The following is an 8,922-nucleotide window of genomic DNA, read 5'->3' on the forward strand; positions in this document are numbered from 1 at the left end:
AGGTGTAACGAAACACCCTCCCCGTTCCTAGTTGGCCTAACCCTGAGCCAGTGCTTCATGCTGGCTCAGCCATCTCTAGGCTGGAGGGTGCAGAAGCAGAAGGGTTTCACTCTAGGCTCCTGGGAAGATCTCAGGGCTGGGTGACAATTGACAGGAATAAACATCAATTGCGGCTTCTTAGCTTTGGGGCAGGGGGACCTTGTGACAGCAAGGCCACAGGGCAGAATTAAGACCATTTCCACACAAGTGGGGCTTGCCATTGTCTTACTCCATTATCACTCATTATCCCAGCTATGGAGGACCTAAAGATGAAGCAGTGCCTTCAAGGCCAGGTTGCCCCCAATCTTACAGCCAACTTTTACTCCAACCTTAACCATAGACTATATCCAACCCAGACTATACAAAACTCAGTCAATCTCTGCTGGTAGCAGAGTTTATTATAGCAGTGCAGGCTCAGCAAGATAACTGCAGAGGAAGGGAGGATGTAAAGAGGTTTGATCTGGAAAGTAGAAAAGTACCAATAAGGGGAAAAAGCCAGGGAGGGAATGAGATCAGTATTTCCCAGGCATTATCAGCAGGCCTAGACACCACCAGTAGGAACGAAAAGAAGAGTAAGATTTGGTCCAGGACACGTGTGAAAAGGAAGCCTGATGGATAAGAGGACTGAAAGGAACAGAAAAAGCAGGAGCAGGTTGAGCTGTTTTTTTAAAAAAAAAAACCACACAAAAAAAAGGGGGGGGGCCAAGAGGAAGGGCAAGAACCAGGACTATATCTGTCACTTGTCTCTCCCCGCCCACTCTGAGAAGCTTCAAAAGAGATCTGGAAAGAGAGAGGAAAAAAACGACTGTCAGATATTACTGTTCCAGCCACTGAGTCATGGCAGGAAACTACTGATTCTGTAAACTAGTACTGTAAGCTCAGAGACTATTTGAGTTTTACCAAGGCTCACTGCAAAAGGAACAAATATTCAGTGGTGAGGATTTGTCCCTTTCGTGATTCTTGGTGTTACCGTAAAACCGTTTCACCAAGCATGTTCAAAAGAAGCTGCCTTTATTTTAACATTTCACGTGAGTGCAGACGGTTCTTCTCTTCCTCTCTTCCTGCCTCTTTGTTTTTATTGCAACAGATGCTTATTAAGAGAAGGACATGGAGAAAGAGTAGAAAAAGCCTCCAGTCTTTGGGGTGCTACTGGGTGCTTGGGCTACTCCAACTCTTTGCTACTCCAACTAATTGCTGTGCCACAGAAAAATAATTTTATTACGATCATCTTATCCTTCCATCAAATTAGTCACTGACAGTTGTCACCATCTATGTGGCCTTTTCAGACAGTTGTCACCATCAGTCTCCTCAGTGCAGTACACGTGCAATAGGTGGAATTACTTCCACCAGGATGGCACAGCCATCCGAAAGGCCACAGGATGGCACAGGAACACAGCAAAGAAAAAAAAGCAGGAATTTGCTGTTGTGGGGAGGGCTCAGCAGCCTCCTCCCAGCCCCCTAAGAGAGCACCCTTACACTCCCTGCACTGCCCAGACCCAGCAGTCCAGACAGAAAGGCTCAGCCATGTTTTGGGGTTTTTTATTCCCCAGCAAGAGCTGACCAGTTAGAGCACCACAGGATTCCCAGCTACCAACCCAGAGGCACGTGCTGGCCATCCAGGCTAATTACATTTTTCAATGGACAAGCCCTTTTGGAAAGGTCAGATGCCATCTAGTCCCAAAGCGTGGAAGAAAGGGAAACAGCAGACACGGGATTCAGAGATAACGGGGGAAGGAGCAATACAGCATGGGACTTAGATTCTTGGGGAACTGTTAGCTGTGTCCAACTCTTTGTTAATTAAAGTTTTTAATGACCCACTTCAGTTTTGCTCCTGTTGCCTAGGCATACCCACTACGGCTTTGCAGCCACCCATCACAGTGGACACTGCTAGGAGGCTCTTGTCCCACTTCAGGGGTTAAGGCGCAATGGGATGATTGCACACATCTGCTACAGTAACTCACTATACAACCCACTAAGCAACTTTCCAACTCGGTCATCTTAAGCTAATTGTTTCCATAAGTCCCGAGGGTCTGTATCCAGCTCCTCTGAGTCACAGCACCAAGCCTGAACCAGTCTTGGTTGAGTACAGTTCAGCAGAAGGACATGTTCTCAAGAATAGCCTAGTGCTAGGCCCGCCAAATCAAGGAAGTCGGTCATACCGGGAAAGACACTGGTGGCCCTGGCAACCTGTCCCCCTCATCCTCCACCAAGAAAACAAAGCAAAACAGAACTTGCCACATCGGGCTGAAGGCATTTAATCCAGTGATGCATAGAACAAGGTGATGCAGGAAAGTTGTAGGGCAACATCCTGCACAATCCTGTAATAAACTGCGAAGTCAAGGCTGGAGGCAATACACTTCATGGCAAGCTATGGGCAAGCACAAACACAGGCACCTGCTGTTGATGGAAGCACTGAAAAGCCTCAGGTGTGGAATTCCTCCACCTTTTCCTGACAGTAGGTTTAAAGGCTGCTTAATAGCTTTGCTGTTTTAACAAATAAAATAATTTGTGACATTACAGAAACTAGCCAGATGCTGTATGCAGTGCATCACCGTAACATATAGCATGGCTGAACTTCAGAACATTCCCGTCAGAGATCACTGGCCAAAGAAAAAGAAAATTCTATTCCTTTCTTGTTTGGGTTTACAGGTATTGATGAATTTGATGACATAATGATGATTTCCAGCAGGGGAGCAATATTTGTCTCAGTTTCCACACCAAAAGCAGCCATGGAAAAGGGCAAAGAATATAATGACTCAGTATCAGAGGGTGGAGACTAATTAGCAGCAGATCAGGAGCAAGCAGTGGTCTCTGGAAGAAGGTGCTTTCATGAGCAGAGCACTATCTTAGTCATCGCCTGTCTTGATCAACTGCAGAGGTTTCCATGAAACAAATGCTAAGGCTGCCTCACTGTCACAAACTGAACAAAAAAAAAAACCCAACCCACTTTGGTGGGTTTTTTTCTTTGTTTTAAAAGAAGTGCCTCTGTTTGGGACCTTCGCTATTCCTTTCTTCCAGCATCCAGTTTATCCTGGCAGGGAGGAAGCCCCCCATAGTAACCAAAATCTCACCGTACAGCAGGAGTGCTATCTGTCAGTGCCTCCATCAGCGCTCTCAGTTCAGTGGGGACATATAACAAAAATATTAAGAATATGAAGACAGCACCATCCTTTCACTCAATGCAAATGAGCTACAGGGTCATTTCAGCAATTGCTTCTTTCAAGACATGCTAGTCCCCTCAGTGATTTCAGGCAACCAGTGAACTGATAGCACCTACCTTCTCACTGGGTCAAAAACACCACAAAAACATTTTATCTAATTAGTTATCACATTACTCCATCAGCAAGGTGAATTTTATTCCTGCTTTAAGAAACCTGTCATTGCTCTGGGTTTATCAGAAAAGTACACTGACTACACCGAAAGATAATTCTTGTCTTATAAAAGATTTAGCTGATTTTTCTAGGAATATATTGGGAAACGCTGGCAAAACGAAGATTTGAATCTGGGTCTCCTAGTGCTCCTGCCTGTTCTTAATGGGACTCACTGGAGTGCCTCCTAGTAAAATTTTTTTTCTTCTGAAAAATCTATTGCTTGCTTAAGGAAGCTTAAATGCTCAAAAGCCCAAGAATTGATTTGTTTATTTTTAACTAAAATAGCAAGTGCATTTTTCAGGAGCTGATGTATGCCCATTCATATTGAGAGAGACTTCAGCAATTAGCATTTATCTTTAGTTTTGCAAGGCTGATGGAAAGCACTGACTTTATGAATTTTAAAGTCTCCATTCCTCAGGATAAAACCAAAGGTGGGGAGTGGAGCAGGGCTCCTCCTGCCATACTCTGCTCTTGGCTCGGCTGAGACAGGAGGGTCAGTCAGGATACCCTCTGAACCAAAAGAAACTGGGCTGCAGTTTCTCCCCACCAGCGCAGGTGCCTCTGTGCAGCTCCCCGATTTCACAGGGGCTGGGAGGCACTCCTTCCTGAGATAACAGCCACTGCCTGAGCACTGATGCTTTAAAAAAATAAAATGAACATGGGCAAATGCATGCCCTGTAAAATATTTTGAAAGGTTTTAACAATCACCTTGTTATTTGGTGACCAGGAGTTTGACAAGCAAAGGCACTAGACACCACCCACTCACCCCAGCTGAGGTCTGAACCATGCCACCAACATGACACAGTGATGAGGCCCTCCAGCTCTCTCTTGCCTTGTTGGCGTGTCATTACAGCATTTCCTTAAGGCAGCAGGAACTCCAGCATCCCATAAATCCTCCTCTCCTAGGCAACAAGCTGGTTGGCTCTCTATTTCCTACATTTCTTTGTTATTTTATTTCATTCTTAACTGCATAACTGGTAATTCCATCCACCAGGTTTTCTACTTTTGCAGCTTATGATTTTTTGAAGCAGCCAAAGGGATTTGGGAACTTAAATCTCCTGGTAGCAGTGGTTGGGCAGGCTTTTGCCAAAATCAGCTAGGCTAGGAAACACGTGGAAAGCACTCTGACACAGTGGAGCCTGAGTGACCCCCGTGAGTGCTCAGACAAGCTGAGGTGTGCAGCAATCTGTGGCGTGATGGAAATAGTGATGAGTAGGGACAGATCCCTTAATTTGCCTTGAAAATACCATCCACGGTCAGTTAAACTTGTTTCCTGGGCAGCCTGGCCATTCATGGGAGCAGGCCCTCAATTTTATACCCCTCCGCAGCCTGGAAGGACATGTCAGCAACAGCACCTGTGAGCAGCAGCCCCGTACGTAGGACATGCCCCACCGAGGCAGCCCCTGTGCCTCTCCTCAGAGGGCATGACTGGTGAGAAGCACCCAAGAGCTGCCCACACTGTGTCGTCAGACCCATGTCCTTCAGAGAGGCCTGCCAGAATTTCACACCATGTCCAATGCTGTGCAGTGACCGCATGAATGTTGTCCCCACTGGTGGCCTCAGCTTCTTGTCTGGGGCATGAAATCTGCCAGCTAACTCCCAAACATCATCTCAGATAGAGAAGGACACATCCCCACAATCTCAAAGCTCATTCCACTCTTGTGACAGCTGCAGGAATTACTATGGAGAAAACCAGTATAGTACTGAGAAAGTACCACAATAAATGTGAGAAACACTTTCTCTCCCTACAGTTCATCATCAGAAACAAGGAGAGACCTAAAAGACCAAACAGCTTTCTTGGGTCTCGCAGCGACCTCCCACAGCCCACCACTGCTAGCCGAGCTGCAGCCCACACACCTCTGAACTACTCACTGATCTTCGGCATGATAGCTCTATGAGCCTCAAACCAATGGATATGGTTGACTTACATATATAAATTTCAATTACATATAAAAAGCCAAATTCATTACACCTTAAAGCATGGCAGTTTTAACTTAAAGTTTTCAGGGTTTTCCCTATCTTTTGCTGGCAAGACCACTGTATTTTCTCATACATGTGAAGAAATCTTCCCAAGCAGTATCAGAGGGAAAAAGTATGTACATTTCTCTCTGTAGACTGCCCAACTTGCCAAGCTTGCAGTGAGTGATGCAGTAGCTAGGGAGCAGCTCAGAGGATTGAGCCTGTGCCTGCTCAGTGGGGCACGAGGATCTCCTCACAAGGTGTCAGCAGATGGCTGCGTGCTGAAGGTATCTCCCTAGTGACACCCATGGAAAACAGCTGGCAGAAACCTAGGATGAGAATCAGTTGCCTGCACAATTTGTCCAACACAATTTAACTACCTCTGGGCATCTGCAACACCTGCATAGGGCTGAGACTGTGGCACGGGACATTTGGGAGGCCACTGCTCCTCTGCAGCAATAGCTGGAGTTCAGGCACCACATGCGTGGGCACCTCAAATGGCACTAGTCCTCTACATTTCCGCACCTGAATGATTCCTCTGCAAACCAAACTAAAAGCAACTGGAAAAGCTGGTAACCACAAGAAATCAAGTTATAGCTCTCCTGTCTGCACTGTTACAATTAGAGTTTAGGGTCTGACATGTGAATATCACAATCTGATAACAATTACCAGGAAAATACCAACCTAAAGGGCAGTGACACACCCTCCCTGCTCTGTTTACAAATGTCACGGTCATATGAGATACTAGTCAAACACATCAGCAGACTAAAAATAAACCACAATAGGATATGTTGATAAAGATTTATTTCAAAACAGTATAGCCTTTTACATGACTAATGTTAATGTGATTTCAGACTAAGAAGAAAACAACCAATGTTGATTGCATGCTAACTGTGTTCAGAGGAGTGAAACAGGTAACTACCACCAACCCTGGCATTTTATTCTCCTATTAGAAAATGTTACTAGGTATATCAAACATTCAATACCATTATTGTTTTTAATATACTAGTGAGTGCTAGCTCAGGACACAACTATAAGGCCCACAGGTATCATTTTGGAAGAGGAGCAGCCATTTGCAAGCAACAGGGTTCATCCTTTCAGGACTGCGTGGGCTGGTTTCATGCACCAGCCAACAGACCCCGTATCACAGAGAGGTTAGAAAATGTCTGCCCAGACCTTTAAGAGGATTTTATTCCCAGTTAGGTCACCATCAAACCATTTTCACAATAGCATCTGCCACTGAACCACTGCTAATTAGTCAGTCCCCACTTCAGCGAGGGAGGAAGACGTGACAGCAAAGATGGAATTCTTTTTAAAAATGGCCCAAAAAGCCCCGATAAGGATTGCAGCACTTTGTGGCCTACACCATGCTTGTCACAGGGCAGGGAGAGGGAATCTGCATATCACAGCGTGTTGTAATCACTGCGGAAACATCTTTCTCTTCTTGCTTCCTCTCCACCCTTGTTCAGAGAGTTAAGGTAAGATGGCAGAGCAGCTGCAGCTTTTAGGACATCCCATCTGGGGACCCAGGACAGCAGTGGTAATACTCCTTCAGTGTGCTCTACAGCCTCAGTTGCTCTTTGGTTGCTTTAATGTTTTCTCTATAAGTATCACTTCTTTATGCTACTCACGACAGTTAGAGAAAATTCATGGAAGATTTTGAACAGTTTGGATGGTATTGTAATAGGGGCCATACAACAGACAATGCGGTCAAGGATCTACTGAAGCAAATGGTTCTGCGCTGGGTGACAGAAGAATTGGGAGAAGTGACTTGACTTGGGGAGAGGGATTCACAGCTCTGTGAAAGTCTATGAAACAACTATTCTAACAAATAAAGCAAATTTTCCATTCTGCACACCACAACCTCCAAGTGGAAAAGCAGGGCTCTTCCAGGGATGAGTTTAACAGGCTGAAAGGTCCATAGGGAGAAACACAGGAGCCCCAGGAGCGCTGGAGTCTGCATTTGGCTCTTTGATCCCACAGAGATGTCTGGACAGATAGAGCCTGATTAGCTAAGCACATGAGCAGCTTTATTGGAATTGTTTGTCCATCATTCTCCCAAGAATATGGAGAGGGAAAAGAAGATTGCATGGTTGGGTATTCCTGCAGTTCCTTGGTGAGGACAGAAGTATATGGTCTGGGAGGCTTGGAGAGAGTTCTTTGAAAAGGGAAAGCAGTGTGTTTCAAATGAAACACCCACCTTCTTCTCTAGGATGATATACTGGCAATGCCAGAGTGCAATGGGCTGCTCCGCTGGTTCCCTGAAGACAGAAAAGCCTGAGTATAAATGGCAGATGCTCTGTCTCCTCTCTTCTACCTCCTTCCAAACAGAGCAGGCACCACAATGCTGAAGGGGACTGCTGCTTGCAGCAATAAACCCACGCCTTATGGTAGCCTCGTCTATCTGAAGATCTATAGCGTATTACTTAGGCTACATGCCCACTACAGCATCTGCCTGCTCCTTATACTACAAGGGCCTCCTAGAAACACTGAGCATACCGGTCCAAAAGTGATTTTCATTCTGTCTCAGATTGCAGTGACACCAGCACCGTGTCCACCCTCCTAAATGCATTCAGCTCAGCAGTTTACCAAACACACTTGGGGTCTGAAGGACCAACAGGGAAACAGGTTATCAATGCGGACAGCCTGGTTTTAGCAGTCAAAGATAAAATGAGGGTCATAGAAAGAAACTGAAACATTTCAATGCACATACTTATTCTACTGTTTTGTCACACATCTAAGTTGCATTAATCTGCAAATTATCTCTACAGTTGGCCACTTTCATGAAATAAACTTATTTCTGGTGAAAAATAATATATACAGCCCAACACCATGTGCATCATTCATGCATAGTGGGAAAGCATTCAGTGCAGTGGAAAAGGGTCATGTTATGAATGCTGCAGAACCCATAAACAGATAAAAGTTACATTCAGCTCCTAAATATTACAGGTCTGTCAGTCTGACCTTGGTGCCAGGGAAGGTTATGGAGATCATCTTGAGTGCCATCACACGGCACGTACAGGACAACCAGGTGATCAGGCCCAGTCACCATGGATTTATGAAAGGCAGGTCCTGCTTGACTAACCTGATCTCCTCCTATGACAAGATGACCCGCTTAGTGGATGAGGGAAAGGCTGTGGATGTGGTCTACCTAGACTTTAGTAAAGCCTTTGACACCATTTCCCACAGCATTCTCCCACACCATTCTCATGGCTTGGACGGGCATGCTCTTTGCTGGGTAAAAAACGGGCTAGATGGCCAGGCCCAAAGAGTTATGGTGAATGGAGTTCAATCCAGTTGGCAGCCAGTCACAACTGGTGTTCCCCAGGGCTCACTGTTGGGGCCAGTTCTGTTTAATATCTTTATCAATGATCTGGACGAGGGGATCGAGTGCACCCTCAGTAAGTTTGCAGACGACACCAAGCTGGGCGGGAGTGTTGATCTGCTCGAGGGTAGGAAAGCTCTACGGAGGGATCTGGGCAGGCTGGATCGATGGGCCAAGGCCAATTGTATGAGGTTCAACAAGGCCAAGTGCCGGGTCCTGCCCTTCGGC

Source organism: Aptenodytes forsteri, unplaced genomic scaffold (genome assembly GCF_000699145.1).
Source record: "Aptenodytes forsteri isolate BGI_AS27 unplaced genomic scaffold, ASM69914v1 Scaffold349, whole genome shotgun sequence".
Taxonomy (NCBI): domain Eukaryota; kingdom Metazoa; phylum Chordata; class Aves; order Sphenisciformes; family Spheniscidae; genus Aptenodytes; species Aptenodytes forsteri.